At 46.3% G+C, this 10,591-nt stretch overlaps 1 long non-coding RNA gene across 3 annotated transcripts in view; it reads right to left on the reverse strand.

Annotated features, from left to right (window-relative positions):
- Nucleotides 1–8,011, reverse strand: part of LOC112578054 — a 44,761-nt gene extending 36,750 nt beyond the window's left edge. For 2 of the 3 annotated variants that reach the window (XR_006543341.2, XR_006543339.2), the window contains exon 1: nucleotides 3,633–5,250. This is a non-coding gene — a long non-coding RNA (uncharacterized LOC112578054). Of the gene's footprint in view, nucleotides 1–3,632; nucleotides 5,251–6,509 lie in introns of those variants that run through there. The other variant, XR_006543342.2, reaches the window with a different exon arrangement.
- Between the last annotated feature and the right edge of the window lie 2,580 nt (nucleotides 8,012–10,591).

Consider the following 10,591-nt stretch of genomic DNA (forward strand, 5'->3'; position numbering starts at 1 on the left):
ATACAGTCAAAAGCTTTGGCATAGGCAGTAAAGCAAAAGTAGATGTTTTTCTGGAACTCCATTCCTTTTTCGATGATCCAATGGATGTTGGCAATTTGATCTCTCGTTCCTCTGCCTTTTCTAAAACCAGCTTGGACATCTGGAAGTTCACAGTTCACATACTGTTGAAGCCTGGCTTGGAGAATTTTGAGCATTACTTTACTAGCATGTGAGATGAGTGCAATTGTGTGGCAGTTTGAACATTCTTTGGCATTGCCTTTCTTTGGGATTGGAATGAAAACTGACCTTTTCCAGTCCTGTAACCACTGCTGAGTTTTTCAAATTTGCTGGCATATTGAGTGCAGCACTTTCACAGCATCATCTTTTAGCATTTGAAATAGCTCAACTGGAATTCCATCACCTCCACTAGTTTTATTTGTAGTGATGTTTTCTAAGGGCCCACTTGACTTCGCATTCCAGGATGTCTGGCTCTAGGTGAGTGATCACACCACTGTGATTATCTGGGTCGTGAAGATCTTTTTTGTACAGTACTTCTGTGTATTCTTGCCACCTCTTCTTAATATCTTCTGCTTCTGTTAGGGCCATACCATTTCTGTCCTTTATTGTGCCCATCTTTGCATGAAATGTTCTCTTAGTATCTCTAATTTTCTTGAAGAGATCGCTAGTCTTTCCCATTCTATTGTTTTCCTTTATTTCTTTGCATTGATCACTGAGGAAGGCTTTCTTATCTCTCCTTGCTATTCTTTGGAACTCTGCATTCAAATGGGTATATCTTTCCTTTTCTCCTTTGCCTTTAGCTTCTTTTCTTTTCACAGCCATTTTGCCTTTTTGCATTTCTTTTTCCTGTGGATGGTCTTGATCACTGCCTCCTGTACAATATCACAAACCTCCATCCATAGTTCTTCAGGCACTCTATCAGATCTAATCCCTTGAATCTATTGGTCACTTCCACTGTATAATCATAAGGGATTTGATTTAGGTCATACCTGAATGGTCTAGTGGTTTTCCCTACTTTCTTCAATTTAACTCTGAATTTGGCAATAAGGAGTTCATGATCCGAGCCACAGTCAGCCTCCGGTCTTGTTTTTGTTGACTGTATAGAGCTTCTCCATCTTTGGCTGCAAAGAATATAATTAATCTGATTTCGGTGCTGACCATCTGGTGATGTCCATGTGTAGAGTCTTCTCTTGTGTTATTGGAAGAGGGTATTTGCTATGACCAGTGCATTCTCTTGGCAGAACTCTATTAGCCTTTTCCCTGCTTCATTCTGTACTCCTAGGCCAAATTTGCCTGTTACTCCAGATATTTCTTGACTTCCTTCTTTTGCATTCCAGTCCTCTATAATGAAAAGGACATCTTTTTGGGGGTATTCTAGAAGGTCTTGTAGGTCTTCATAGACTCATTCAACTTCAACTTCTTCAGCATTACTGGTCGGGGCATAGTCTTGGATTACTGTGATACTGAATGGTTTGCTCTGGAAACGAACAGAGATCATTCTGTCGTTTTTGAGATTGCATCCAAGTACTACATTTCAGACTCGTCTGTTGACTATGATGGCTACTCCATTTCTTCTAAGGGATTCCTGCCCACAGTAGTAGATATAATGGTCATCTGAGTTAAATTCACCCATTCCAGTCCATTTTAGTTTCCTGATTCCCATAATGTCAATGTTCACTCTTGCCATCTCCTGTTTGACCATTTCCAATTTGCTTTGAGTCATGGACCTAACATTCCAGGTCCCTATGCAATATTGTTCTTTATAGCATCAGACCTTGCTTCCTTCACCAGTCACATCCACAACTGGGTGGTGTTTTTGCTTTGGCTCCATCCCTTCATTCTTTCTGGAGTTATTTCTCCACTGATCTCCAGTAGCATATCGGGCACCTACCGACCTGAGGAGTTCATCTTTCAGTGTCCTATCTGTTTGCCTTTTCATACTGTTCATGGCATTCTCAAGGCAAGAATACTGAAGCAGTTTGCCATTCCTTTCTCCAATGGACCACGTTTTGTCAGAACTCTCCATGACCTGCCGTCTTCAGTGGCCCTACATGGCATGGCTCATAGTTTTACTGAGTTAGACAAGGCTGTGGTCCATGTAATCAGACTGGTTAGTTTTCTGTGATTGTGGTTTTCAGTCTGTCTGCCGTCTGATGGAGAAGGCTAAGAGGCTTATGGAAGCTTCCTGATGGGAGAGACGGACTGAGGGGGAAACTGGGTCTTGTTCTGATGGGTGGGGCTGTGCTCAGTGTATCCTTAATCCAATTTTCTGTTGATGAGGGCGGGGTGGAGGTGGGGGCGAGGGGTGGGGCAGGGCGCTATGTTCCCTCCCTCTTTTTTGCCCTGAGGCCAAACTATGGTGGAGGTAATGAAGATAATGGCAACCTTCTTCAAAAGGTCCCATGCATGCACTGCTCCATTCAACCCCCTAACCCTGCAGCAGGCCACTGCCGACACATGCCACCGCTGGAGACTCCTGGACACTCATGGGCAAGTCTGGGTCAGTCTCTTGTGGGGTCACTGCTCCTTTCTTCTGGGTCCTGCTGCACACAAGGTTTTGTTTGTGCCCTCCCAGAGTCTGTTTCCCAGTCCTGTGTAAGTTCTGGCAGCTCTATGGTCAGGTTAACAGTGACCTCCTCCAAGAGGGCTTAGCCACACCCAGGTCTACTGCACCCAGAGTCCCTGCCCCTGGAGCAGTCCACTGCTGACCCATACCTCTGCAGGAGAAACTCAAACACAGTTCTGTCTCAGTCTCTGTGGGGTCTCTGGGTCCCGGTGTGCACAAGGTTTTTTTGAGCCCTCTGAGCATCTCTAGTGGGTATGGGGTTTGATTCTAAATGTGATTTTGCCCCTCCTACCGTCTTGCTGGGGCTTCTCCTTTGCCCTTAGATGTGGGGTATCTCCTCAAAGTCGCTGTAGTGCCACACAGCCAGATTACCTTACAGTAAAGTAGACCCAGTGTCAGTGTCTGTGGCCCCCACGTGCTGGAAGGTCACCCCCTCCAGCTTGCACAGAGAACTGCCCCCCACCTCAACCCTCTGGCAGGGAGGCAGAACTACCAGGAGGAAGATTCCTGGCTCTGAGGAGTAAGAGACAGAGCACAGGCCTTGTACCTCTGGACCCCAGACACCCACCCGCTCAGGACCCGCCAGCTCTGGCCTTTCCCTCTCTTGGAACTGGCCTGACCTTTCTGCAAATCACTGTCACTGCCTGCAGCAACCCACAAGATCCTCTCCCCGAAAGGGCTGCCTAGTGAGCAGAAGACAACCTTCTTATTGTTGGGAAACATTCAGGGTAAAAAGCATAGGTTACAAAGTCTGAAGAAGGAGGGAAGATTGTTCACAGGCACTGTCCCAGGGAGTCCTTCCTAATTGACCCTGAGAATCCTTTTGGCCTCAAGCTCCTGATGGGCGTCAACCCACTTCCCTCCTGTTGGCTCACCAGCCCAGACGCACCGTCGGGCATGCAAGTGCCACTGTGCCCACAAGCCCTGGTATTCTGAAGAGCCCCGGGCTCAGCCTGTTTTAGAGTTATTTTGAAGATGAAGTGAGATAACATGTAAGAAACACAGGTAATGTAGCCATGTGGTAACCAGGTTAGTTGTCATTGTGCTAGATTTTTTCCATTTGACTCACCTCCATGTATTCTCAACTTCAGGAGCTGACCCTTGAGGAAAGTGCCATTGCGAGCACCCTCGCTGGCTGGCTTCTGGTTTTGTCAACAGGAAGCGGGAGAAATGGGCAGGGATTTCTTCTCCACTCCCTCCCTGTTCTGGAGCCCCATCTCTGGAAGCCCTTCCTCATAGCTGCAGTCCTGCTAGGTCAGGCACCGAGAGGTCCTCCTGCTCTTTGCCCTTACAGAAGTAATGGCGCCCCCTGACGCAAGTCTTCAGGTACCACAATGCTCCTTATCTGTTTCCCTCATGCTCACTGCTGTCGATCCTTTTTATTTGTCTTTCTATTTGAATCACCTGGGATAAATTCTGTTTTCCTGGCAGGCCTCTGACTGGTAAACTTATAGACATCTACATCTGTGTCTAGTCAGCTGAAGTGGCCCGCCTTGGCCTCACTGGTCACTGAGAGCAGAGGAAGACAGTGTCCAGTGTTGGTTAACAGAATCTGCAGTGCAGAGCTTCCAAACCCCAGCAATGCCAGCTGGCCCCTCCTTCCTCTGCTTCTTTCTAGTGGCCTAGCTGCACTTTCTTATAAGGCAGCTCAGCGTGGGCTGCCAGTAATCTGACATCAGAATGGAAGAATACAGAGGCCTCAGAGGTTCTGCATTTTCTGGAATCTAATGATTCTGCTGATCCTCTGGTGTTTGGCAATTGCTATTTCAATTTCAAGATGCTTAAATCACGTCTTTGTTCTTTCCACTGTGTAACGAGGACGCTGTATGAGTCTGGAGCAATTGCTGTTTGGGGTAGGCGTTTTTATTGGCGGGGAGTGGATTACTTAGGGTTGTTTTGTTTTGTTTTCCTTGTTCTGGAGGAGTCAAACCATGCACTTGAAAGAGTGTCAAGTTTGTTTGGGGCTTTTCTCCTATAGGAGGTCCACAGCTGACCCTTTCTTCAAATGGTGCTTCTTCTGTCCATCTGTTTCTAGCATTACTTCCTTGTTTCAGGGTGGGTGTCTGGGAACTCCAAGGCCTCGCCTCCCCTTTTGTGTTTACCTCCCTCCAGCTTCTGGGTAGTTGCAAGCTTGTCTGCCAAATTCACTCATGATATATGTATTTACTGAAGGCCTGCCTATTGCCAGGGAGACTCTGGGCACAGGAAAACAATGGTGACCAAACACTGTCCCTGCCCTTCAGGACCTCATTGTCTAGCAAGAAGGGAATACAAGGGAAGCTCAGGGAATTACCAGGAGCACCAGAGGGGGAGAACTGTGGGGGGTCAGACTGGGCTCTGCCTCCTCACTGTCAGCGTTCTAAGGCCGGGATCAGGTTCACAGCTAGCCCATTTTCCACACCTCAGAGGAAATGTGCTTCATAAATAAGTAACCACACCTGCTACTATGCAAATAAGCTCAGCTCTGCTCTTGAACAGCCAGGTTCACATTTCCACTAGCCTTTTCTCTCCAGCTTCCACATTCTGTGCTGTTATTTATCACAGTCTTTAGTTACTGAATGAGACAGCCAATCTCAAAAAGAAAGGACCGTTTGAAGGGCCTTTACAAACATCTATTTCTGCTTTATTGACTATGCCAAAGCCTTTGACTGTGTGGATCACAATAAACTGTGGAAAATTCTGAAAGAGATGGGAATACCAGACCACTTGATCTGCCTCTTGAGAAATTTGTATGCAGGTCAGGAAGCAACAGTTAGAACTGGACATGGAACAACAGACTGGTTCCAAATAGGAAAAGGAGTACGTCAAGGCTGTATATTGTCACCCTGTTTATTTAACTTATATGCAGAGTACATCATGAGAAACGCTGGACTGGAAGAAACACAAGCTGGAATCAAGACTGCCGGGAGAAATATCAATAACCTCAGATATGCAGATGATACCACCCTTATGGCAGAAAGTGAAGAGGAACTCAAAAGCCTCTTGATGAAAGTGAAAGTGGAGAGTTAAAAAGTTGGCTTAAACCTCAACATTCAGAAAACGAAGATCATGGCATCCGGTCCCATCACTTCATGGCAAATAGATGGGGAAACAGTGGAAACAGTGTCAGACTTTATTTTGGGGGGCTCCAAAATCATTGCAGATGGTGACTGCAGCCATGAAATTAAAAGACACTTACTCCTTGTAAGGAAAGTTATGACCAACCTAGATAGCATATTCAAAAGCAGAGACATTACTTTGCCAACAAAGGTTTGTCTAGTCAAGGCTATGGTTTTTCCAGTGGTCATGTATGGATGTGAGAGTTGGACTGTGAAGAAGGCTGAGCGCTGAAAAATTGATGCTTTTGAACTGTGGTGTTGGAGAAGACTCTTGAGAGTCCCTTGGACTGCAAGGAGATCCAACCAGTCCATTCTGAAGGAGATCAGCCCTGGGATTTCTTTGGAAGGAATGATGCTAAAGCTGAAATTCCAGTACTTTGGCCACCTCATGCTAAGAGTTGACTCATTGGAAAAGACTCTGATGCTGGGAGGGATTGGGGGCAAGAGGAGAAGGGGACGACAGAGGATGAGATGGCTGGATGGCATCACTGAGTCGATGGACGTGAGTCTGAGTGAACTCCGGGAGTTGGTGATGGCCAGGGAGGCCTGGCGTGCTGCGATTCATGGGGTCGCAAAGAGTCGGACACGACTGAGTGACTGATCTGATCTGATCTGATCTGATGTTCCTGGGTTCCCTTCAGGGGCCAATGGTTACCCTGGCCCAGTCTCATGCAAAAAAAACAACAAAAGACAAAGACTGCAGAAAATGCCGACTCCACTAAGATTAAGAAAAGGGTGGGGGGTGGCGGGGGGAGGGTTGGGAAACAGTAGAGTAAAATCAGCAGGAAACCACTCTTGCCCCAGTGGACTCCCTGAGCATTTCAGATGCAACTCAAGTCCTGACTCACCTTCACTGGCCTCACAGGAGAGCCTCACAGAGGCTAAGGACGGCCAGAAGATGGGCTGCTAAGAATTTTCTGGTTTCAGTTCAGGCTGCTTTCCAAAATTATCTGGGGAGTCTAAGCTTTTACTCTCCCAGCCATTTCAGGTTATGCCATAACTAATTCACACATCTTGCATTTATTTGGGAAAGGAGGCACCAATCTTCTATATGGGTGGGATAGGAAGTGAAGACTAGGGAGTCTAGTATCCCCTTTCGTTCTCATTTTCCTTTGTGAAAACGCTTCAAATCAAAAAGTCATTGAATGTTGGAGGTGAAAAAAGATGTTGGGGATCACTTGGTCCAGTGGCCTGTCCTCATTTCAGACAGATAATGGAGAAAACAGGCTGTGATCAAAGTCCCACAAGCTAGGGGCTGAGCTGACCCAGGCTCCAGGCCAGCTGCACTACTGCCCTGGGAATTCACGCACACCGTATTGGCAGAGGGTAGAGGGGGAATGTGTGGCCATTAGGGGAATAATGGAAAAACTCTGAGGAGGACGAAATCAGCTGATACTCAGCTTGTCATCCAAGCTGGCTGTCACGAGGCTCAAATTGGAAGCAGGTGAATCTGCCTGATGAGAGTTGAAAGAGGGAAGTGGGGAAGAGCAGGAAGGAGGGAGGGGCAGAGAGAGGAAAGAATACATTTCAGAATCAACAGAATCTGTGACTCTCTGTACTAACTAGGGTGACAAGGGTTGGATAGGAACAAGAGTAAGGGACATATGTTCCTGCAGGAGGGAAAATGCTTCTTATATAATAAGTAAAGGGCAAAAGTAATCTTAAATGCGAGTAGAAGGTAGGGAAAGCTGCCTGTGGTTAACATGGGGATGCACCCCTAGGTCCCCTTTCCTGAATGGAGGGTTTACTTCCTCACATGGTGGAAATGCTGCTGGAAGGAGACCCCCCCAGCTGTCAGCCTCCTTTGGGGAATGCCTGAGCTAAAGGAAGCTGCTCTGCCCAAGGTCATGCTTTTTCTTCAGTGGCTGCTACTTCTTCAGTGGCCCAACCCTCTTGCCCCGACTGGGGACACCTGAGAGGGGCCAGCGCAGCCTCAGAGCTTTCCAGGTAGTCAGCTGAGTTCTCTGTTGGGGTTGCTTCAAAGCTTACCTTCTCCCTCAGCCTGATCCCACTTCCTCCCCTTCCCTTCCACAGCACTGATACCAAGAGCGCCCTCTAGAAAACAGCCTGCACACAAATCTTCATCTCAGAATCAGCTTGTGTGCTAAGTAGCTGAGTCATATCCCACTCTTTGCGACCCCATGGACTGCAGCCTGCCAGGCTCCTGTGTCCATGGGATTCTCCAGGCAAGAATACTGGAGTGGGTTGCCATTTCCTTCTCCAGGGGATCTTCCTGACCCAGGGATCGAACCCGCGCCTCCTGCAGCTCCTACATTGCAGGCAGACTCTTTACCATCTGAGGCACTAGAGAAGCCCCCAGAATCAGCCTGCGGGAACCCAAATGGCAACACTGCATATCTAAGTAAAACACACAGGGTGCCACTGAAGGCAGAGATAAAACTCTGTGAAGTTGGTCAAGTAACTCCCACCTGTGAAAGCATATGGATTTGGAGATGCAGTTAAGGCTCTGTCTAGGTGACAGGTTGTCACCTCACTGCCATTCAAATGCTGGAGCAATGAGACAGAACAGGCCGTTCCTTCCCTTGCAGGGCCACACCCTACCTGAGCCAACCAGACAGAATCAAGTTCAGGTAATTCTTAAACACCTTTAAAGAAGATTCCAGAACCACTCTTATAGCTGGCACCCCATGTAAAGCTGAGAAACCTTAATTATCAGAAATGTTCCCCTACAATAAATTTAAATTCTTCATACCCTGTAGGTTTTCTTTTTGCTCTCTGAGGCAGAGGTAGAAAACATAAGCTTGTTTAGTGACAATTCATGATTCATCTTCAATCTCTTCTTCAAGGTGAACAATCCCATTTCCACTATTTTTTTTTTTTTTTTTTTTTTTTGCAAACGGTTATACTTTTCATCCTGTCACCATGTCTGTGGCTTTCTCTAATGGCCATGAAGAAATCTCTCTCAAATCTCGGTCAATTCAATGGTTTTGTCCATTTCTCTTCTCTTAGAGTTAGCTTTATCATCCTGCATGGCAAACAGCAAAATAATAAGGCACCATCAACAAGCCAACAAGGGCACTGTCCTTGGTTTCTACTCTTCAAAGTCAGCATTCCCACAGCCTGAAAATATAACAGGGCTTCTAACTGAAGAGGTGGGAAGCAAAAAGAATAAACTTGAGGCTGCACAATTCCCAAGAACAGAGAAGCTACTGTGCCCCCCAGATAACTGAAGTAGGGTGGTATTCTGCAGAACTTGCTAGAGGCAGGCAGCTCAGGTTCTGGGGTTGTGCGCTGCTGCCTATGAGACAAATCGAGACACATCAGTTATTTCTTTCTTGCCAAGAATCCTTGAAATATTTATATTTCTGAGTTATGAACTGAAAGTGAGATAAGCCCTATTTTATTTGTTTGTTTTCCTGCACTTATCTCAGGATGTTTCCTGGATCTGTGTGGTAAAATAACGATTTAAGTAGGGGAGAGAAATAAAGGAAGTACATTCAATTATTTGGCTATCTTTGACCCACAGAATAATTATTATGTTTTACTGTGGATTGGTAGGGTTTTTACACTAATTAGGAAAAGTTACACCAGTGGTTTTAATGACGTGGCAAGGCCCGGAGACATTTCTTCTTGACCCCGCTAGTCGTGGTGCAGGGGGTGGGGCAGCAGGGCGCGCTACCGCCATCTAGTGGATAAAGGCCAGAATGCCGCTAAACACCCTACAGGGCAAGGACAGCCTCACACAACAAAGAATTATCTGTCTAAAATGTTTTGTTTTGGTTTGGTTTGGGCTGTGCTGGGTTTTCATTGCTGCACAGGTTTTTCTCTAGTTGTGGCGAACGGGAGGTTACTCTCTAGTTGTGGTGCACGGGCTTCTCACTGCGGTGCCTTCTCTTGTTGCAGAGCACAGAGGCTAGTTTGTGTGCCAAGCAGTTGTGGTGCTAAGGCTTAGTTGCTTTATCTTCCCAGACCAGGGATTGAACCCAAGTCTAATGCATTGGCAGGTGGATTCTTTACCACTGAACCACAGGGAAGCACCTGCCTAAAATGTTATAGTTCTGCGATTGAGAAAGTCTGACTTACAAATAATTTCATGTCCATGTACTCACATCTTCAGGAAGCTTCAAGCATTGCTGATTTTCCTACTCTTCATACTCAGTGGGCCTGGGAAAATTACAAGCTGCTTGACCGACAATGCACTGTCTTATTTTTGATGGAGGCAGAGCTGAGGATCAAAGACAAGTGAAACCCAAATGTGAAGTGAAAGCAAGCTGACCTTGGCTCACGGGTTCCCTTCAAAAGCAATTATATACTTTATGTGTAGGAATCTGTGAGCAGAAGGGCTGGAGCTAGTGGTGAAGAACCCGCCTGCCAATGCAGGAAATGTAAGAAATGAGGGTTTGATCCTTGGATCAGGAAGATCCCCTGGAGGAGGGCATGGCCACTTCAGTAATCTCGCCTGGAGAATCCCATGAACAGAGGAGGCTGGTGGGCTACAGTCCAAAGGTCACAAGGAGTTGGACACAATTGAGTGACTGAGTACAGCACAGCATAGCACACATGAGCAGAGGGCTGATAAGAAAATAACAAGGAATTCTTATAATTACTTCCTAGATCAGGGTTTTGTTTACAGGCACAAAGACATGGCTTTTGTTTTCAACTCTGTCATAATCTCATCCCCAAACTCTGAATCAAGGATTGAATATGGTGTAAGCAGAATAACCAGGTACTCTCTTCAGTTGGTTTTGAAACCACCTCAGTGATTTTAAGAAAACAGACTTTCTACAATCTGGCAGTAAATTGACCAGCTTGGGATATTTTTGCATATACATTTCTTACTTTTCTGAAGAAAAGACTGGTATGCCAGAATTTTTCAAAGCTAAAATTATGGTATAAGCAACAACTCTGCAGGCAGCCTGTGCTTCAACATGCAAAAGCACAAACAGGAAAGTCAGCCAGGCTAGGCGGG

Source organism: Bubalus bubalis, chromosome 12, assembly GCF_019923935.1.
Source record: "Bubalus bubalis isolate 160015118507 breed Murrah chromosome 12, NDDB_SH_1, whole genome shotgun sequence".
In the NCBI taxonomy this organism is placed as follows: Eukaryota; Metazoa; Chordata; class Mammalia; order Artiodactyla; family Bovidae; genus Bubalus; species Bubalus bubalis.